Source organism: Myotis davidii, unplaced genomic scaffold, assembly GCF_000327345.1.
Source record: "Myotis davidii unplaced genomic scaffold, ASM32734v1 scaffold135, whole genome shotgun sequence".
NCBI classification, from domain to species: domain Eukaryota; kingdom Metazoa; phylum Chordata; class Mammalia; order Chiroptera; family Vespertilionidae; genus Myotis; species Myotis davidii.
The window spans coordinates 6,433,364-6,456,560 of NW_006289813.1; the positions used below are offsets into that span (position 1 = coordinate 6,433,364).

The window sequence follows — 23,197 nt, forward strand, 5'->3', positions numbered from 1 at the left end:
TAAGCAACTATCTCTTTCGGTTTAAACCATACAATGCTGGCCCCAAGTGTCAGCATTGGGATTGTCAGCAGTTCCCCAGCAGCGTACTGGTCCCGAGGTGCAGGGTGTCTTAGGCCGAGTCCAGCATTGTGAAAATAATGGGGCTATTTAGCCACGTCACCTGGAACGGAGTTAATACCCTAGCAATCTCAGACGCACTAACAAGGTAGGTCGGAACGGTTCTTACACTTTTCTCAGGAATGACTCCTTTTGCTACATAAACTGCAGGGCCAGACAGATTAGCATGGCCCAGGTTTCTAGACACTTTTCAGTCAACCGTAGCTGCTCTAATACTTGAGATTTGCTGATAGTTCTTGTCGGAAAAGCGCTTGCATTCCTGAGCTACTTTCTTCTATCGGGATCATCTTAATTTTTGTCTGAGTCTGAGATCAAGGAAACGAGTAAAAACTGAATTCAGCTGTTTGGATGCCTCTTGCATACCAAGAGCTTCTTAGACAGTGCCTGATGCAATAACCAACACATATTAATTGGTGCCGATGGCAGGAGGTAGTCTCTCTAGCTAGAATCTGCTCACACAAGCCCTGCTGAATGGACAGTGATGCCTGCTATAAGCAGACTCTCATATTGGCTTTAACAACTTTAGGTGAAAGATTACACTGTGATATGTATGTTTTTTTTGGTTTCCTCCTCCGTTGCATTGTTTTTAATAAGGCATTGAAAATAAATCTAAGCAGCTCAAGATGATCATACTAAGGCATCATTTCCTTGTATTCAGTGTGAGGTTTTCTCTGCTATGTGACAGCTCCGGGTATGAAATAATCTAGATTCCCCCCAATTGCCAGGAGCAGTAACATGTCTCAGTCTATCACGATTATTATGATTCTAGGAGGGGAAGGCAGTGCTAATCATTTAAAAAGCTTTGATCACGAATGTGTTTTGAGTGAACAGCTTGAAGTTGAGTCCATCGAAACAGTGTTTGTCAGGGCGCAGGGGCCAGAGGTCGGCCTGTAAGTCAGCTGCCTGTTAGCGCTGAGACTGCCCAGGAGCCGTGAAAGCTCTCACCCAAGCGCTTGCTGGCTGGCGGCAGGCCGCTGCCTTGGGTGGTGAAGTGGTTGCCTTCAAGTGTTCGGGAGGTGGTTCCTATGGGAAGTTTCTGGACAACAATACATGTGAAATGACTTAAAGGTCTTCAAGTATTCTTGGCCTTGGTCTGCCGACAAATGGAGATTCAAACACAGGAGTTTGAGGGGATTTTAATGAAGTTTTATTAAGGGAATGAGAAAGGGGGAGTTGGGTGTGTTGAGGATTCAATGGCAATATTACCTTAAGGGTTTGATTTCCATTTCAGGCTACATAATCCATATTATCTTTGAGTAAAGGGAACAATTTTAACACCCTGGCTTCCTCAGAAGTTTCGGTTCTCACATAGTCACTGTAGACAACAGCACTGTCAAATGAACAAAGGTTTAATTAAATAAAAGATAGTTAAACAGAGCAGAAATATTCTTCCCTTGCTAGCCACACACTGGAAAATTCAGAGAACAAATCTTGGGGGAATTGTTGATGGATTACTTCTTCTGTTCCCTGTGTGCTGTTATGTTTTTCTTTTTGGTGTCAAATCTCAAGTTGGATACAGTCAATTGTCTACAGCAAACAAAAGGTGCGTAAATGTCTCTTCTGTTACGGTTGTTTATATTTCATCACTGAACAAAGCAAATTTTCCTTCCCTGCTTCTTCCGCTGAGAGCAGATAGAACTGACACGATTTGAATATTGGGAAGGTTCTGTTGTCACTTTGAAAGTATAATGATTGATTTAGTCATTAAAAGGTTTATTACACAGATTTTTTTGTTGCTAATGTTACACTTCTGTAAAATTCGTTGAAGAAACACTATTTGCTGAGGATTTGAAAGGATTTGCTATTGGGTCAAGTACGTCAAGTACCTAAGGGTGTGGTGCTGGGGTTACGTGTATGTCAATTCCATTGTGTGTGTGTGTGTGTGTGTGTGTGTGTGTGCGCGCTTTTCTATTTTTGTCACCTCTTTTAACTTAAAAATGTTTTCCTTTAATAACTACAAATTTGGAACTTTGGTATAACAGCAGTAGTTGGTATATGTAATACTTTAAAATATAATGGGAAGTATAAACTATTGCCAACAAAACAAAACAAACCAAAAAGCCGGGTCCCCAGGGGCTCTGTCAACTTTTTATGTCATTCTCTCCCCCAACAATCCCACGTGGTACATTCTTGTGTGGTCTAGGTTCCAAGGGCCAGGGGAGCTGGGCATTAACCTATCTTCCCAATGTACACTTTGAGCATAGTTATTTCCTTTCAGGTACGAAAAGCATTTAACTGTTCTCATGAAATGCCTTTTCTCTCCCTGCTTCAGCCCCTTTTTCCTTGTTTCTGTATTTGGGTGAGAAGGGTGCACATCTGAAGCGACAGCTCTCAGACTGCTCTGGAAAACGATCTCTTTTCCTCCTCAAATGATCCTTTTGGTTTCAAGTTCATTTCAGGTACCCTAAGCCTCCCTGGACTCATGCTTAATAACAAGTGATCCTACAAACGATTAGAATGGAAAAAGAGAAAATAAAATTGAAGCATACCTAGTTGCCCCAGTGGCTTCCTGCGTATAATTTGACTCAGCATTACTCCTGCTAAAAATAAAAAGATGAAGATTACCTGAGGTTTTTGCGGCTGTCATTGCCCTTCGGTTTCCAGGGGCAGCTCGGTCCTTTAATGCCGGCTCGACTGGGATTGCCACGCCAGAAAAGGTCGTGCTCCAGGTGTAGTCGCATTTTCTCAGGTCAGCTGTCCTGCCCTCAGACAATGGAGCTGTGATTTTTCTCCAGCCCTTGTGAGGGAAAGTGATTCCAGATAAGCAGATTATTGTGTGGACTATCTCATCTTTGTTGTTCTAGTGCAGCCCTTTCAGCTTTCCAGAGCCAGTTAGACTTGTTATGAGGAGCTAAATGATTGGCTGGATCTGGGGCTCAGTTTCATAAATTATAGCCCAGCGTACGAGCAGCACGAGTCCTATAGTTGCCGTAGTCCAGAGGCCTGCAGTTCCTGCTTTAACGCCTATGTAGTGGTAATTGAGTTCTAACACGGCCTTGGATGTTTCTGTCCTAAATAGCTGACATTGCATCTTCAAGACTGTGTGAGTAATCCTGACTTTTTTTTTTTTAAACTCAGTAAATTAATTACATGCCCTGAGAGGGAGTGATTGTAATTAGAAAATACTGAATTAGCAGATGATTCATTTTCAAGGTGCTGTTTTATATGTATCACATTCAATGCAATTTATCTTAATGTGTCTACGACCTGGCAGGGCTATTCCAGCTTTTTGCCATGAATCACAATCAGGCTGCATTTTGAAGGAGGCTGTTCAGTGTGTTGTAGCCCTGTGTGTTTTATGGGGTCAGTTAGGTGATAAAGCTCCAACACGAGCAGATGAAAGCAGGCTTCTGGTGTCTGGGCAATGGCTGGGAACACTTGAGTCAGGCAAGTTTCAAGATTTTCTGTCCCTACCGGTGAATACTGAGAGGAAGCAGGGAATGATCATTTTGGGGCGCAGGTACACAGCCGTGAAAGCGCCAAAAAAGGAGAAATATATAATGATGGCAACGATACTTTTCTTCGCTGTCCTCTGAAGCTGAATTAAGATATTCTGTATAAATAACTAGGTAATTTTTACTTGTATAAAACTGTTAACGTGGCAGAGAGCTGAATGAGAAACTACTAGCTCATTTTTAAAAGCCTTATAAGAAGTGTATTAAACACACACAGACACAACCATAATAGAAGAAAGTATGTGGACTGGAATTTGTGGTTGCAGCAGATCAAATTATCCCAGGGAAGCCGTTGTTAGGTTTGTGTAATTGTTGCGGGGGGGACTTCTGTTGCTAACGAGGCTTAAGATAAAGCTGGAGAAGATTGAAATGAGAAACTAGAAAACATCAGCATTTTATTACCTTCTGTAGCATACACTATGGGATAGAATTAATACTGAGTATGACTGGTTAGTGTAAGCAGTTCAGTTTTCACTTAAAAACATTGATTTCTTCTATCATTGAAAAAATAGGGCTTTTGTTTATAAAGTTAGTGCTTAGAAATAATTTTCCTTCCTTCCAAATAATTTTTATACTTTTTACTACAGCACAAAGCTAGGTAATTTCTTATAATTTGGCATTGTTTACCAATTTGCCTTTTCTGTCATTTTTTTTCTCTTTAGACCCATAAATACAAATGAATACATTTGTGCTATGTATAAGCCTCGTGCATAAATCATTTGAACAGTTTTTTAAAATCACAGGTTCCTGTGGCAAATATAAACTTCTAATAGCAATTGTAATTACTTGCCAATTCCTATAAAATATTATTTATTTACTCAAGAGCAGTTTATATTTGGTTCCATATATTTAAATGACTGACATAATTTAGCCGGTAGGAGAGAAATATTAGTTGTGGTTTTGCAAAATTTTATGGTTAGATCATACTGGAAATGCAAAGTTCTGCTGTTAAAAATATAAAATAAAAATATGACCCTGTTATAGGTCACATCCATGGATGAAACTTATAAAAGGAAAGAAAAATAATCAACGTAGAATTTGTATCAACCAAATGTATGTAAAGCAGTTTTCAAGAAAAGTAATTCTGATATATTCTTTGAGGAAACACATTTACTTTATGAAGAAATGGCCTGAGTCTTTCATTGGGGTAGAAAAGCGGGTTCATTTATTGAGTTTCCAAAGCCATAGACACTAACAGTCATAGTTGATTCACTCGTTGTTCTACATTCCTAACTGTATTAGTGGAAGAAAGTGGTGCACTTATAAAAGGAATAAAATCGCATCCCTCAAGGTGGTTCGAGGCCCATCAGAGTAAGAAGTGGTGGGGGTGGAAGCTCTTTACCTGAACTAGCTTCTGACTTCTAACTGGGCTGCTCTTCTTCTGGTGGAATTTGTGTATTTTTCTTGATGCAGCAATCATCTTCCCTTTCCCCCGTTCCTATCTTCTGTCTTTATATTAACTCACTTGGGCTCTTATTGAGATGCATCAAATAAAAATGACAATGTTTCATGATCAAACTTTAATAAGCTGCCCATTGAATTCAGAAGGTGTTTAGAAGATGTTTAGGGCTCAGGGAAATTCCGGTGGATATATACTAGGAATATTAAGATCTAGCCCTGGTACTTCCTCCAAGACCTTCATCTTTGTAGGTCTCCCGGAGATCCCAGGATCACATCTCTTTCTTGTGAATGGGCAGGATTTCAAGAAAAGCAAGACTGGAGGGGTGCCAGGTGTTCAGTGGACACAAGGCTGTGGGCAAGGCACTGAGGGAGAAGGAGATATCTTCAGAACAGCTGATCTTCCCTTTCTCTACACCTCTTTATTTTGTAATGCCATTTTCGTCTGACTGTGGAAGTTCTTTTGCAGATAAAATTCTGTAAAACTATGCATATCTGCCTTAGACAGATGGATTTGACATAAGATGTATCCAAAAAGGAATGTATTACATCATGAACTTGCAAAGTGTTCATGAATACACATTGGCATTTGGAAACTATTAACACTACCTACTAAAGCAATGACATAAATCCAAATTGAAAAAAAATATTATTTCTTGATTGAATTACATTTTCCAGTGTTTTATTTGGTGAATTTTGCTTTTGGAAAAACTTACTCTTTCTTCTTTGACATTTTTCCCCCCAGCGTTATATATAACGGACTAATCTTATTGCTTAATCTTGCCTCCCAATTTAATTATTTCTAGTTGACATTTTCAAAAGACTTGCCAGCCTACCTTGAGCATGTTTTAAAAATGGAGCAAAACAAATGAAACAATCCCCACGCCCCCACACAACACCACAAATGCTTTAGCTATTTTAGTTTCCTCCTCTGGGAAGTTTGACAATACCCAATGGTGGAGGAGGAGCTTTCATTTATTATTTTATTTCATTTTATTATTTGAAAATAATTAATTACTCTATTTTAATTATATAGTGTATGCAGGTGATATAAGTTCCTGTTTTATTAATCACTAGCCAAAATTGTGTCCCTTAAATTTCCAATTTCAAAAAGCCCAATGACTTAGTGAATTAATCTTGGTTAGTGAGATTATGCTTAGGTTATTAAATTTTTGTAAGCCTCAGTTTCTATATCTATAAAATGAAAATAATGGTACTGTTCTGGTATTTTACTGTATCAGCGATCAGAAGCATATTGAGAGAGTGCTTATGAAAGAACATTTTAATTCTTTGTACATTGTAATGTACTGTACAAGTAATACACTATTATTGCTATAGAAGCTCAGAGCACTAGTTAGCTTCCTTTACTTCTCAGTGTATGTTTCAAGTAATGGATAAATACTTTTTAAAGCAAAGTAAGTTTTCACTTTTGATCTTGAAAAGTTATAAAGGCCGTCAGAGCCTCAGTTCTTATCTGTCTATCACTTAACTATCAAAATACCAGTAGGGTGACTGTGGCAAGTAAATGTGGTATCGTATGTAAAGACATATTTATTAAACTAAGTGCCATATAAATGTTACTTATAATAAGTATTTCCAACATATTAATAAAAATATAAATTATCAATTTTTAAAATGAAAAATATCCGGTATATTTCTTCCTGATTAGTTTGATTAACATTCTAAGCGATGTCTGCCTCCCCCAGACAGGATGGATTTTCTTGTCGGTTAAGCTTGTGCCATGACTTTCTTTACAGTGAGATATAGCACTGAGCCGAGAGTCACATAAGCATTCCTTCACAGTCTACATTGAGAGTTGTTAATAGCAAAGCTTTAGGACATATAGTTTTCTCACAGGAAAAAATGAATTAAAAAATTCAGACTGACCGATGTTCTTAGATTAAAAAATTATTTTTATTGATTTCAGAGAGGAAGGGAGAGGGAGAGATAGAAACAACAATGATGAGAGAGAATTATTGATCGGCTGTCTCCTGTATGCCTTCTCTGGGCCCCGAGCCCAGAATCTGGGCATATACCCTGACCAGGAATCCAACTGTGACCTCCTGATTCATAGGTCAATGCTTAACCATTGAGCCATGCCGACTGGGCTGTTCTTAGATTTTTTTTATTTCTGTCTTGGCTCAATTAAATTTCACTAGTGGAATAATCACATGGGCTTTAAGGTGATACTTATCCTTAGGACTTTTCATCTGAGGAAGAACAAGAAAAGTCAAAATGACTTTGTGAATGATTCAGAGTTCAGTCAGCAGTTGTGAATCCCTAATTTTTAACTGGTTCTTCTTTCGAAGACCATCATGCTTTTTGGAATATTGGTCACAGCTGTTTCCTACATTCCAGCTTCTTGAGGACACTGTTGTTAGGATTTTATTTCCTAACAGTACTATTGGTTAGTTGGAAGAAGTTCTACCACCTGTAGTACTTTTTTTTCTTTGTGGATGAAATCATAAAAGTGGAAGGCACAGTAAGCAAAACAAAATAAATGAAATGGATCCTCTCCCACCCAGCAATTCACGAGGGAACTTTGTAGAAATGAAGGAATTTCATTTGTAATACAGCTTGAATATGGCCACCTAGGACCATTGTCCAAACTTTTTTTGTGTCTTTGGTGATTGTGTAAGAGCACTCTTCAGTAATGTTAAATTGTAGTGGAAAAATGCTTTTTAATTTTGTTATTTCCCCAAGCTTTATTGAGATATAATTGACATATAACATTGTATAAGTTTAAGATGTACAACATGTTGATGATACACTTATATATTACAAATTTATTGCCACTATATTGTTAATTAGCACCTATGTCATATCATCACATAGTGTCTATCTCTCTCTTTGTGCTGAGAATATTTAAGATTTGCTCTCTTAGTAACTTTCAAGTATATAATACATTACTATTAACTATTAGAGGCCCAGTGCACAAAATTCATGCATGGGGGCGTGGTCCCTCAGCCCAGCCTGCACCCTCTCCAATCCAGGACCCCTCAGGGGATGTCCAACTGCCGGGTTAGGCCCGATTGGGCCTAACGGGTCCCGGATTGCGAGAGACTGCAGGCGGGGCTGAGGGATGGCCACCCCTCTCCCACCCCACCCCCATCCCCTCACTGCCCCCCGTGCCAGCCTAATCACCCCAACTGTACCCCCCTCCCACCAGCCTGGTCACCCCACACAGCCTGCTGTTCAGTCATTTGGTCGTCCCTCACTAACCCCCTGCTGGCCTGGTTGTAGGCAGCCATCTTGTGAGAGTATGATGGTCAATTTGCATATTACCTCTTTTTATATTGATATTCACTATTCTGTACATTAGATTGCTATAACTTATAACTGAAAGTTTGTACTCTTTGACCAACATCTCTCCTTTTTCCTCAACTTCCGACCCCTGGCAACCACCATTCTATTCTCTATTTCTATGGGTTCAGCTTATTTAGAGCCCACATATAAGTGAGTTCACACAGTATTATTTCCCTCTGACTTATTTCACTTAGCATAATGCCATCAAATTTCACCCATGTTGTCACAATGGCAGGATTTCTTTCTGTCTGTTTAATATGACACTGTGTGTGTGTGTGTCTCTGTGTGTGTGTGTGTCTGACATTTTCTTTATCCACTCATCTATTGATGGAAACTTAGGTTGTTTCCATGTCTTGGCTATTGTGAAGAACACTGCAATGAACATGGATTACAGATATATCTCAAGATAGTGATTTTATTTCCTTCACATAAATACCCAGAAGTTGGATTGTTGGGTCGCATGGTAGTTCTATTTTTAATTTTTTTAGGGTCCTCTATACTGTTATCCATAGTGGCTGTGCCAATTTACTAAAATGGATATGCTTGATGGGTGCATTCCTCTCATTCAAGTGGTTTTCTTGTCATCACCTCGTTGCCACCAGTCCCCAGGCCCTTGCACTTTGGCAAAGAGGAAAACATGTAGAGGATTGCTTACATTCTTTTGGCCAGTTTGGTCACATGGCCCCATCAAGTTGAAAGGAGCCTAGGGCAGATAGTCCTGTTTGTGTCTGGGAAAAATAGAAAGTTGGTTTGGTGATTAACCAACCAATTTCTGCCATACCTTTTTTCTTTTCTTTCCTTTTCGTTTTATCCTTTTTTTCCTCTTCCCTTTCCTTGATTTCCTTTTTTTCTGTTCTCTAATATTTTTACATAGAGTCTAGGCCTTGTAATCACCAAGTAAAAGTTATAATCTTTGCCATCTAGAAGAAATTAGGAATATGATTTTACTTTTAAATTCTTAATAAGCTTCCAAGGCTATTACAATATAACCCAAAAATATGATTATAGAAATTACTATTGATTTAATATTTATATCCTATAGCAAAGAAAGTGGTAATGGGGTGTTTTTCTCTTCCCACCTAGTCCATTCTCTTCTATGTCAGGTATTTGCATCCCTTGCTTTGTGGTTTTAGAAAACAGTAGGAAGAAAATGAAAAACTGGCAACAAAGATGAAATGACTGTTCAAAATTTATCTGCTCCTCCGAGTTCCTCAAGTATTTGTACGTTTTGCAGTGAATGCTAACTGATTGTTGGGAATAACTGCTGTGAGGAATGCATAGCTTTGGGAGAACTGTTTCTTGCACAGAGTTGAGTAAAAAGTGGAACTAATATAAGCTTGGTTCATAGCATCTCTATTTTGTAGAGGCTGAATGATTTCTCTCCACTATGAACTTCCAGAGATTAGCAAGAATATTCATATCACAAATAAAAAAGAACACAAATGCCTACTCAGTAACCAACAATATTTTTCAGATAATTGCTATTAAAAAAATCTCTCCATAAACTTTTAATTTTCTTTTAGTAAAACATAAAATGATTTTAGTCCTTCACTCTGGATATATTAGGGTCAAATATTTTTGTTGGGTGATAAGCCAGTAATAACCTCAGTTATTTTAACAACCACATTATTTTCCTTCCATGTAACCCAAATTTATAATTAATCTATTTAAGATCTAAAGACAAGTAACAAAAATCTGTTTTAATTTTCATATCTTGACCTAAGAAATAGAAGGACTAAGTCATTTCACATTTTCGGTATTTTTCTGACTGAACTAGAAGTGCCTAAAAAGAATTTTCCCATAATTTTATTTGTTTATTTCCCTGGATCATCACAAAATAATTTTAAATGCAATCCTGAAAACAACAAAATCTCCTTAAACTACTATCCAGACTGTCTCATTATTTTGGTGGAACTGAACAAAGATAATAAACATAGTCTTTACTCCAAGGCATTGAAAAACGCTGACATGTCTCAATCATTAGACTCTGAAGATTATATTACATTATATTTAGTAGAGGTTTTACAGATATCTTATCATGTTTAGGTCTTAGAAATAAGGCACCCTACATATATTTTTAGGGTAATGACTTGGCATAGTATAGTATTTGAAAAAATGTTGTCTGGAGCTAGATGGCTTGGATTCAAATCTCAACTCTGCCTCTTAATAGCTGAGTTATTCTGGGCAAGATATTTAATCTCCCTGTACCTCAACTTTCTTATCTGGAAAATGGGATAATAACAGTACTACCTGGTTGGGTTGTTGTGAACATTAAATAAATTAATATACATAAAACATTTGAAATGATGCAAAACTCAAAATAAGTGTCTTATAAATGTTTGTCTTTATTATTATTACCTGGGGAATTGAATATTTCATAAAATATATATTCTAGATAACTGAAGTTTCTTCAATCAGTTTCAAAGCCTCTAGTAGCCAATTTTCATAGGTCTTTCTAAAGTGGAACCTATGGGTCTATGTTTCTTCTGTCTTAAGGAGATTAAATAGAATATTTTGGTGATTCAGTCATCATTAAGATTCAGAGTCATCATGATGACCATCATAAATGGAACTTAGCTCTAAGTAAGTGATATTGAAATGATTAAGGTGATATTCAGCGGTTGGTTTAGGGAGAGTGTTTTGCCCTGGTCCAGACTGCTCTGCTGTTTGAGTCCTCTGGCTATCTTCTGAAGGCTTCTAGCCTTCACTGTACTGGCTTTGAAATCCCTGCTTCTCTCTCTCTCTCTCTCTCTCTCTCTCGAGCTCTCTCTCTCTCTCATATTTCTTTATTGATTTCAGAGAGGAAGGAAGAGGGAGAGATAGATAGAAACATCAATGATGAGAGAGAATCATTGATCGGCTACCTCCTGCACGCCCCTCCACTGGGGATCGAGCCCGCAACCCAGGTATGTGCCCTTGGCTGGAATCGAACCTGGGACCCTTCAGTCCAAAGGCTGGCACTCTATCCACTGAGCAAAACTGGCTAGGGCTCCCTGCTTCTCTTTAGCTGTGGGTTGTAAGCAAGAAAATAATCCATTTTTTTAAAAAAAATTGTGTATAAAGTGAGAAAATAGGCATCTGATTAGGGTGTCAGTTTTCCCCTGAGAGTAAATAAAAACATGAGTGTATTTTTTCCCTTCTGAGTGAGGATTATGTTTTAGAACAGGGATTGGCAAACTCTTGCCTGAGGCCCAAATCTATTTGTCTAAATAAAGTTTTATTGGAACACAGTCACACTCATTTGTTTACATATCATCTACTGTTGCTGTCACACCACAAGGGCAGAATTGAGTAGTTGCCACAGAGACCATGTGGTCCGCAAAGCCTAACATACTATCTGATCTTTTGCAGAAAAATTTGCCAAACCCTGTTCTAGAGCTTTAACTTTGGGCAGAGTTTGAAATAAATGAGATGTTATTATGTTTTGTAGTGTTAACCTGCATATTCAGTTATCTGTGGCACTGCCTCTGCTAAATTTATTTTGCATAAACAAGAATATCTTGCAGTAGCTTAGGCTGGATAAAGAAAAACAGCCCACAAAAGCACATTTAGAACATAAAGAGGAGGTGAAAATGGGATTGTCAAACAAAGTTATGTGGGAATCCTCACTTGGTATCTGTTGCTCTGCTGTTATCAGTATATCACGCGATGTAAAATTATGTAACTTTCTGTTGTGTTCTGTAGAATATTCTAGAAATATTACCAGCTAGGAGCTGGTTTTCTTATACAATTGTGCAGTGTAAATGTAAATACCTCTATTGTCTCTTTTTCTCACATATATCTATCTGCTCTTTATCTTTCTCCTTACATTTACCTTTGTTCTTTATCTTTTCTGTGAAAAAATTGTTTTGAGTTTTCTAACATTCTATTATTCCGGAACATAATGTATGGAAAAGGACTCTGAATTTGGTTGTGAATTCTGATTTAGTCACATTACAGAAGAGAAATCTCAAGAAAGTTACAATGCCACCCCAGCCTGAGTTTCCTTGACTGTAAAAGGGATGCAAGAATCCTGGCTCTGCTCACCTCCTGCTATGGACCGAATTCATGTCTTCCTTCCACCCCCCACCCCCGCCTTCCCTGGCCAAATTCATATGTTGAAATCCTGATGTTTAATATTATGGTTTTAGGAGATGGGTCCTTGGAAAGATGATTAGATCATGAGGACAGAACCTTAATGGGGTTAGTACCTCATAAAAGAGACCCCACAAAACTCTCTAGCCCAGTGGTTCTCAACCTTCCTAATGCTGCGACCCTTTAATATAGTTGCTCATGTTGTGGTGACCCCCAATTTCATTGTTACAAATTGAACATAATTAAAGCATAGTGATTAATCACAAAAACAATATGTGATTATATATGTGTTTTCCGATGGTCTTAGGCGACCCCTGTGAAAGGGTCGTTCGACCCCCCAAAGGGGGTCTCGACCCACAGGTTGAGAACCGCTTCTCTAGCCCCTTCTACCATTGGAGGACACAGTGAGAAGTCTTCAAACTGCAAGAGGACCCTCACCCAACTAGCTGGCACCCTAATGTTGGCCTTCCAGACTCCAGATCTGTGGGAAATAAATTTCTGCTGTTTATAAGCCATATAGTCTATGGTATTTTTGTTACAGCAGCCCCAAAGAACTAAGACACCACATAAGGAAGAGCAAGGGAGACTGATCTAGAAGAGGACTCTGCAAGTGCATATTATTATTTGTGTCATTAATAATGTTCTCTGGCTGTTTTCTTCTCATACAAAGATGCATTATATTTACGGAACAGAATATAAAAAGGATTCTGCATGAGCTAAAATTGTCTCCGGGCCCTGGTATGAGGCTGTGAGTGTGAAGGAGATTGGGTGTGAACGCCTCTTCACACTGCATATGTATTCCTAGGATATCCGCTTCTTTACGCCCTTCTCTAAGGTGAGAGTTGACACTTTAGTGCATACCTCTGGGAAATATGCAAAGAAAATAGAAAGAATAACTTCGGAAGGGGAAGAAGAGAGTGCTTAGTCAGTACAAAAGTCTGAACAGAAGCAAATTATTGTTGGTTTATTTTAGCTACAGGTCTTCAAGTGAATCTGGTATGCTGTAGGGAGAAAGGCTGTTAATTTTTTCAAGATGAAAGAAGGAAGTTTCCTGTAATGAAAATAGACTGTTAGTGCTGTGGAAATCAGAAGTCCCCTGTGATGAGGCTAGGGTAGAATTACTGAAGGATGAAGAGAACATGTGTGATTCTACTTTGTTTTTATTGGAGTCCACAAAGAAAAACAATAGTCTACTGGGTGTAAGATATTTATTTATACTTGTAAATGATCACTCCGCTTTTATAATTTAAGGAGCTGCTAATAGTTCAGTTTTGAAGTGCAGTTATATTGAAGATATTTCCACATAATCTTGCTGTTTCCAAATGATTGCAAAAATTTTAAACTGAGCATTAAGACCTCTTTTTGCTTAGGTAACTTGTCATTTTAATTCTTTTGACTTTTAGCAAAAATATTTTAACATTTTGATTTTGAATTTGAATTTAGGGAGACCCCTCAATGTTACTTTTAAACTCTTGGTTATTATGCAAGTTATATCAGTTAGCAATTGCTGTGTAACAAACTACTACAAAATATAATGTCTTAAAATGGTAACTGTTTATTATTTTCATGTGTCTACTATAGCGATTTTCAACCTTTTTTATCTCATGGCATACACTAATTACTAAAATTCTGTGACACACCAAAAAAAATTTATTTTTGCTGATCTGACAAAAAATACAATGTAGGTATAATTTGCACTCATTCACACTAGACAGCTATTGTGTTGGCGATTGCCATTTTTTTATTTGACAATCAAAGGGAAAAGGCTCCAGTGCCGTGAGTAGATTGTTAGGTATTTCATGTCTTTAAAATTCCTTTTTAAAAAAATCTTTATTGTGGAGATTATTACAGATGTCTCTCTTTTTCCCCCCCACTGCCTCCCTCCACCAGGCTCCTGCCCTGCCCTAAGGCCTCCTCTACCCTATTGTCTGTGTCCATAGGTAATGCATATCCTATATAATAAGAGCTAATATGCTAATTAGACTGGACAGCGGAATGACCTTCTGGAACGACCAATGGGCAGGGGGTGGGGCTGTGAGGCGGGGCCGCGAGGGCAGAGTCCCTTGCATGAATTTCGTGCATCGGGCCTCTAGTATGCATTTAAGATCTTTGTTTATTCCAGTCCTCCACCCCCATTCTCTCTGAGAATCGTCAGTCTGTTCTATTTACATGCCTCTGATTCTATTTTATTCACCAATTTATTCTGTTCATTAGATTTCGTATCATTTCTTTTGTTTTTTAGATTCGATTGTTGATAGGTATGTATTTGTTGCCATTTTGTTGTTCATATTTTTGATCTTTTTCTTCTTCTTCCTCTCCTTAAAGAATACTCTTCAACATTTTATATAATACTGGTTTGGTGGTGGTGAACTCCTTTAGCGTTTTCTTGCCTTTATCGGACCTTCAATTCTAAATGATAGCTTTGCTGGGTAGAGTAATCTTGGTTGCAAGTCCTTGCTGTTCATCACTTTGATTATTTCTTGCCACTCTCTTCTGGCCTGCAGAGTTTCTGTTGAGAAATCAGCTGATAGTCATATGGGGACTCCCTTGTAGGTAACTAACTGCTTTTCTCTTGCTGCTTTTAAGATTCTCTCTTTGTCTTTTGCTCTTGGCATTTTAATTATGATGTGTCTTGGTGTGGTCCTCTTTGGGTTCTTCTTGTTTAATACTCTCTGTGCTTCCTGGACTTATAAGTCTATTTCTTTCACCAGGTAGGGGAAGTTTTCTGTCATTATTTCTTCAAATAGTTTTTAACCCCTTCCCCAACAATTTTTTTGTTAAAAACGTTTCTTTTTCAGACTAATTTTTTTATTTTGGTTCTATATAGTATTTTTGATGCTGGTTATGAAAACAGTTTGTAACTCGTCTTCCTATAAACCATATTTTTTTTTACCATATTTTCTTAGTATACTTGTCGACGACTGAAAAAGAACATTTTGTGAAAACGAGTATACACGTTTCTGCCGGGGAAGGGGTTAATATCTTTCTATCTCTCTTCTTCTGACACCCCCATAATGTGAATATTGGTATGCTTGAAGTTGTCCAAGAGGCTTCTTACACTATCTTCATATTTTTGGATTCTTTTCTCTTTTGGTTGGATGTGTTTTTCCGCATATTTCAAATCGTTGATTTGATTCTCAGAATCCTCTACTCTACTGTTGACTCCCTGTATATTATTCTTTATTTCAGTCAGTGTCTGCTTAATTTCTGACTGGGCCTTTTCCATTTTTATGAAGGTTTCTAGAACATTCTTGAATACCTTATAACTCTGGTTTTGAACTCTATATCCAGTAGTTTGTTTTCTTCCACTTCTTTCATTTGTGACTTATTTCTTTGTCTCTGCATTTTGGCAGCTTCTCTATGTTTGTATCTATGCATTGGGAAGACCTGCTATGTCTCTTTGAGTTGGTAGAGTGGCCTTGTGTAGTAGGTGTTCTATAGGGCCCAGTGGCTCAGCTTCCTCAATCACCTGAGCTGGGAGCTCTAGGTGCACTCCTTTGTGGGCTGTGAGCACAATCTTGTTGTCGCTGAGACTTGATTGCTATTGGTATCACTGGGAGGAATTGATATCCAGGCCAATTGGCTGTGAGGACCAGCTGCAATTAAAGTGGGAGAGCTGCTATGCAGGAGACACCCCTGTGGAGCAGGACGTATTGCAGTGGGGCTTTGGTGTTCACTGAGCCTGCCCCTTGAGTGTGTTGCTTATGGATGTGAAGAGTTGTAATCTTGTATGGTCTGACACTGATCACTGGGTACACTGACTCTTGGGTCTCCAGGGAGGTACAAAGTTAGCCACTGCCTGAGGCCACCCAACAGGGGCTACCAAGAGATCTGTAGATTCTTCCTCTTTGTATCTGGTTTGGCAGTGCCCAGATGAGGCCCAGCTATGAAACAAGGCAGGCTGGTGCTGGTGCTGGGTCTTGGGCCTTTTATTGTTAGGTTTGTGGTTCCTTGACCCAGTTACAGCTTGTTTGAGAAATTTTAGCCTGAGCAAGGACAGTCCATTCATATGCAAAAGCTGCTGCACACAGCTTGGGTGGAGTTATAAATTGGATGAGGCTGGGTCTTAGGGAATCACCAGGGAGGAGCAAACAGAAATGACTTCCATTCAACCCTGTGACCAGGGAGGTCCCAGCATAGGAACAATGATCCCTGTGAGCACCTTCACCTGAGAGAAAGCTGCCTCTGTGTTTCTGCCCTGATGCCAGACAATCCAGTTCCTCCTCATATGTGTCTGTGTTCCCCAGAACCTCACCCTGGTGCTGGAACTCAGAGGAAGCAGGACCATGTAAGTTCACTTCATGGTGCTGGCCTTTTAAGAGGAACAGCTAGGTCTCCGGCAGCCTCTGTGTCACTGAACCCCAATCTGCACTGGTTTTTACAGCCCATAGAGACTTCTTTTCCCAGCTCTGGGATTCTTGGCCGGGGGTTTGTTGTGGGGTTGGACCCCTTGCTCCTCCGGGTGGTCTCTGCAGAGGCGATCTCCCTCCCGATTGAAAATGCGGCACCTCCTACCAGTTTCAGTGTGCTTTCCTCTTTACTTCTCTAGTTGTAAGATTTCCATTCAACCAGCTTTCCAGTGGTTCTGGATGATGGTTCTGCATTTTAGTGTAATTTTGATGTGATAGTGGGAGGTGGCAAGTACAGGTGTTTAACTATGCTGCCATCTCTATTTTCCCTTAAACATTCTTACAGTACACTAATGTGACTCTTGCAGCACACTGGTTGAAAATCGCTGGTCTATTGGTTAGCCAGGGGAATTCAGTATCTAAGCCAGACACTGATACTTTTAGCTGGCCTTACTCATGCATTGGTGGTTGGCTGCCAGTCTAAGACATCTTTGATTGGGAAAAATCAGTATTTTCTTTATCACATGTCTCTCATTTCTATTCTCACCCCTCCAGTAGGTGAGTCCAGACATGTTCTCATGGTTGGGGTCCAAAAGTAGACAAGCTCAATTATACTAGAGGGCAGGTTCCACAAATAAAGCTCTATTTGTGTTACAATTGCTAGTATCCCACCTGTCAAAGCAAGTCCTGGTGGAACTCAGGGTCAGAGTGAAGGAATACAAAGTTATGGGTCAAAGGGTATATATAGGGAAGCCATGAATTGGGGCCTCAACCTACCAGTTGCCATTTCACACTTTTTTCCTCAATCTCAGTAACCTCTGTTTTCGCAGTTTTTCTATTAACTAGCATTTATACAGACTGGGCAGAAAAACAAACAAACACCCATTTCTACATAATCATTTTTTAACACTTCTTTTTAAAGCTTGGTGAGGGAGTAGCTTATCATTAAAGGCTAAAATAAAATTTTTACTTTATTTATTTACTTATACACCACCCCCCCTCCATCTTTTTAACCAAATTAAGTGCTATTTGGTTTCCAAAAATTTCTGTATTTTGGGTCCAGTACTTCAGTAGCATTTGGAGGACTTTTGTGGGTGGGTTCATGCATCTTTACTCTTGCTTTCACATGTTCTTGTTCCCATAAATTCCAGGATTTTATTTCTTATTGCCCACTCTATACATCCTGGAGAATCCTCAAACTGGACATGTTTCAAAGAATACTCATTATTCACCATTTGTGCATCCATTCATGTCCTCAATCAAATATTTGTTGAGTGACTTCCATACTATTTTAGGCATTAATAATATAGTAGTATACAATATAGACAAAATATTTATTGTGTATAAACACTGTATATAAGCTTTTGGAACTTACAGTCTCATGGGGCTCGACAGACAGTAAATGAATACATGAATAGCTCATTTTAATGATTGGTAGTGATAAGTTATGGGAGAAATAAAGCAAGATGAGCAGGTAGACAGTGATGGAGAAGTGAGCTGGTGTTCAGGGAAGGCCTTCTACGTGAGGCAATGAGCCTTGATGGTCTAGGAAGGATGCTGTAAGCAGATGCAAAGGCTGCCTGAATATTCAGTGTGGTTGCAATCACACATCTGCTGGGAAGAGTGTTAGGAAGTGTGCTGGGATGAAGAGCAGGGGCCAGGTCATTTGGGCTTTTGTACAGTACAGTAAGGTCTTTGCATTTATTATATGTGAGTTAGGAATTCATTGGTGGACTCAGGGCAATGGAGAGACATGGTCTGGCTTTAAGATTAGAAGCTGTGAGACTATGACAGTTGTGTTAGAGAGAGATGCTGAGGGGTTGCCTCAGGAGAGCAGCAGTGGAGGCTGAGAGGATGGCAGGCTCTGGCGCTCTCCAAGATGTGTTTCATTTAGATAACCAAATTTAGATATTAAATCAGCTTTGCAAATTTGAGCATATGGAGAAGTGTTTCCCAAAGTAGACCCAGCACACTTCCAGTGATATCTGAGTTTATTTTAGGTGCTATGTCCTATGAGTGGACCTTATAAATTTCATTAATTACTTATAAATTTAATGTGTATCAGGCAAGATATAAAAACTTCAATATAAAAACCTATGATTCTATAGTTATTGCTTGAAGTGAGGATAAAGTATTGCGTATACTACAGAGCTGAATGCAGAAGTAGGAGAAATAGAAAATCATGAAGATTGTATCTGAATGACTAGATTTAGGCCATGGTGACAGGGTTATCTACAAGGTTTAGTTCTGAAGGACAAATGACTGGTGACACCATAATTCCATGTTACCACTTACTGATTATCTGTGAGTGTGAGGCTCTACACTAGGTACTTGATAGATGAAATTTCACATACTTCTCGCTGCAGTCTGTGTGAAGTAGGGGGGCAAGTTTTGATATTCCCATTTAAGAGATGGGGAAGTGAAGTTCATAGGGAATAAATAATTTGTTCTAGGAAGTCTGAGTTTTCAGATATTGCAAGATTACAAATGTAATCATAGTTCTGACAAATTCTCTGCCAACAGGAATTTAAACTGTTGGTACACTAATGAAGCCTCAGCTCCTAAAATGATTTCTGATATCTGCTGGACATTCAATCAATTTTTGCTAAATGAGTGAAAGAAAAAAATAGTGGGTCTTTTATTTAGGTCCAACGCAAGAGGGATGAATGTTCATGTTCCCCACAATAGGATGACTTTTAGGAAGTAAGCACCTGGAGTTGAATGGAAAGGTCATATTTGGGTACTATAAAGTGACTTATTGTGTCCTCTAAATGCAAGTTCCCCAATGTCCCAACCTTGGCCTTATATTTTTTTCCTATTCTTCTTTAAGAATCTTATCCACTCTTCTGGCTGTAATTAAGTGTACAACTCCCAAATTTGAGACTTTGGTCCTAAATTCCAGTCATAGATCAAATAAGCCCAGTAACAAACTTGGAGTCAATTTAGGACAATATAACCTTTGGCAAGTCACTTACCCTCCCTTGAGATGCAGTCTGCCAGTCAGAGGAAGAGATGAAAGCTGGATCTGAGGCCTGATCTGCCCCAAATTGACGTGCGCCAGAGGAAGGAGAGGGACCAGATGCGAAGGGAGAGTGACATCAGGGGAAACATGACTTGAAAGGCAAATGGGATTCAATTTCCATTCCTCTTGAGCATCCTGGTTTTGCCTTTGACCTAAAAATTTCTAAGTAAGGACTTAAATACAGTCATGAGTGGCATAACAATAATTTGGGAAACAGCAGACTGCATATATGATGTGGTCTCCTAATATGATTATAATGGAGCTGAAAAATTCCTATTGACTACTGATGTGGCAGCCGTCATGACATCATAGTGCAAGACATTACTCACATGTTTGTGGTGATGTGGTATAAACGAATCTACTGTGCTGCCAGGCATATAACAGTATAGCATATACAATTACACTGGTCGGCATTACCAGCTAGATTTATGTCAGTGCACTCTATGATGTTTGCAGAACCAAATTACCTAGTGACACATTTCTGAGAACATATGCCTATCGTTAAGTGGTGGATGACTGTAACCCTTTTAGGTAAGATTTCTGTTTTTTATGTTTATTTTCAATTATAGTTGACATTCAGATTATTTTATATCAGCTTCAGGTGTACAGCTTGGTGGTTAGACATTTATATAGTTTACAAAGTGATCCTTCAGATAAGTCTAGTACCCACACACAGTTATTACAATATTATGGATTATATTTCTTATGCTATACATCCTGTTAAAAGCCTAATTTTTCCCCCTTGAAAAATAAAACGCAAAGAATTGGAAACAAAGTCATTCATTCGAGCACTTAGACTCCTGGGCGCAGCTCTGAGGCATTGAGGGAACTCTCCCCACTGCCTCCCCTCCACGCTCATTCTCTGTTGGCAGACGGAGGGCGGGCAGCTATGGGCAGAGCATGCTGGGAGGTCTGTGTGAAGCAGGGAGGTGGACTGAACTGACTGGATAAAGGAGCTCCTGGAAAGGGGCATGAGCTTCCTAAAGGACCAGTGTCATAGAGCAAGGCAAGCCTGGGAAGGATGTTGCTGAGCGCAGTAACATCGTGTTTCTGTAATGACAGAGAAAAGCCAAATAGAAGGCCTTTTTTATTTTTAAAAACAGGAAGATTAAAAATCCTTAAGTCTTGAATTTTATATTTAAAATATTTAAAATTCCTTTATGGATATGTGTTTGTTTTAATTTAGGTATTAACCTATTTATTATTGAGTAAAAGAAACAGCTAAAAAGGATATGCCATGTTTTTCTCTGGCTAGGCCCTGTTATATAGGGAGGAGGATGGAGATGTATATCCTTATATAAAATGTCTGGGGAAAAAACTAAAAGAGAAGGCAGAACTGACTGGAGAGATCAATAATGGGGCAGGATGAATTCAACAGACAGCAAGTGATAGGAAAGGTGTGAGATGATAGCTAGAGAGGGATATCAAAATGTCGGATCTTGAAGATAATGGGGCCTCCATGTGATCAAACAAGCCACTGAGTGACCGAGATGAAGAGATGGAGGCTGCCTTGAGTGATTTCCTTCTTAAGTTGCTTCTGACTTAGAATCAAAATACAAAATTGTCTCTTTTGGTGCACAGAAGAAACATTAATGGTTTAAAAGGAGCATTTGTAAAATATTAGGCCAGACATTTATTTTTAAACATTGTCTTGAAGTCTGAGAGAGATTAATAGAGCCAATTTAAATCCCCGTAGAGAACATTTGGTATCTGCCTCTTGCCTTATAGCCTCCATTAAAAGTGGAAGCAAGAAGAACTATATAACTGAAATGTCAGTTGTGACTCTAATTTTTGAATGAATGCATTTTTAAATTCATTGCTAGGAGACATCTTATTTCCTTTGTTGGGGAGGATCTTTGTCTTGAACAACAAGCAGTTAATTTGTGGAATTAGCAGCTATTTCAGGAGAGTAGGTAAGCTGCATAAAAGGGCTCCTAGAAAAGGACAGGAGCTTCTTAAAGCTCCCCAATGTCCCAACCTTGTCCATATATGTACATGATTGATTTCAGAGACAAAGGGAGAGGAAGAGAGATAGAAACATCAATGATGAGAGAGAATCATTGATTGTCTACCTCCTACACGCCCCACACTGGCCATCAAGCCTGTAGTCCGGGCATGTGCCCTGACAGGGAATCAAACCGTAACCTCCTGGTTCATAAGTTGATGATCAGCCACTGAGCTATGCTGGCCTGGCTTATATTTTTTCCCTATTCTCCTTTAAGAATCGTATCCACTCTTCTGGCTATCACTAAGTGTGCAACCCCAAATCTCATACTGTTTTGTTCCTATGTTTCAAAATAAGATTGCAGGCAAATACTCCCACTCAAACTAGCAGATGGACTTAGCAGATAACACAGCAATATAATTAATTGAAATAATCTATAATAATAAAAGCATAGTGTGCTAATTAGACTGGGCATCCTTCCGGACATCCTTCCAGATGACCTTTCAGACGAAGACGGGGCTGCGAGTGACGAGCCCCTTGCAGGAATTTCATGCATCGGGCTTCTAGTTAATTATAATCTCTGATGTTGATAACTTCTATTGGTGAATACCTTCAATATTTTATACCTCCTTTTTTTAAGCTCAAAAAACATACGAGTAATACATATTTGTAGTAGAGAAGAGTTAAGTAACAGGAACAAAAATCTTGGACCATCCCAAACTGACCAATGGGGATGTCTTTGTTTCCAACTATTTCATGACGAATTTATATTTATACAAATGGAATGTCTTCTGATTTATGAAAGTTATGATTTGTGCCAGATGAGCATTTACGTAGCCTCACTTAGGAAAATTATTTAAAGCTTAGTGAAATGAACAAGAGAGCATGAGAAATGAGGTGTAAGTCAAATATATTGAGTATTTCTTCAGCTTAGCACACATTCAGGAAGTATATGGGTTCATTTTCCACATTTTACTTTTAACTTTTACAGCTCTCTGCCCTCCAGAGCCATATCAGCATAATGGGTGGCAACTGGGAACCCATGCTTAGCATTGATGAGATTTTCAGCTCTCAGGATCAGAGGGCTCTCTTGTAAAGGCTCCATTTCCGAGATCTGCGGGAACATCCCTGGAGGCAGGCAGCGCTGCTCCCAGGGGAAGGGGCAACAGTGCACTTGATACTTTCCTGGGTAACACTGAGCCTGAGAACTGTGCTGGAGCATAGAGCTCTTTTAGCCTCCTCTGCGCTATCAACAGCAGACCTATCTGTGAGGATAACAGCCAGACTGATGACTCAATTTCCAGGTCACTTTCTACTCACAAGGAGGGATTTCTACCTGATAGCCTGTCTCAGTTACCTAATGACACATTATTTTACTTATAAACATAGGCTTATTTCTGATTACATTAGGCTATTTGTAAAACATAAAATTTAAGTTGATTGATTACTATAATGTCCTCTTATCCATATTCTGGATGAATCATAAGGTAAAGCGAGTAGCGTATCTTAGTCTTTAAAACATTTGGCACAT

General features: G+C 38.9%; 1 long non-coding RNA gene across 1 annotated transcript; it reads right to left on the reverse strand.

Annotated features, from left to right (window-relative positions):
* Positions 1–1,244: 1,244 nt before the first annotated feature.
* Positions 1,245–3,384, reverse strand: LOC107182880. Its single transcript, XR_001513639.1, has 2 exons — positions 2,683–3,384; positions 1,245–1,447 (listed from the first exon to the last, which is right to left on the reverse strand). It is a non-coding gene; the product is annotated as an uncharacterized LOC107182880 (long non-coding RNA).
* Positions 3,385–23,197: the final 19,813 nt, after the last annotated feature.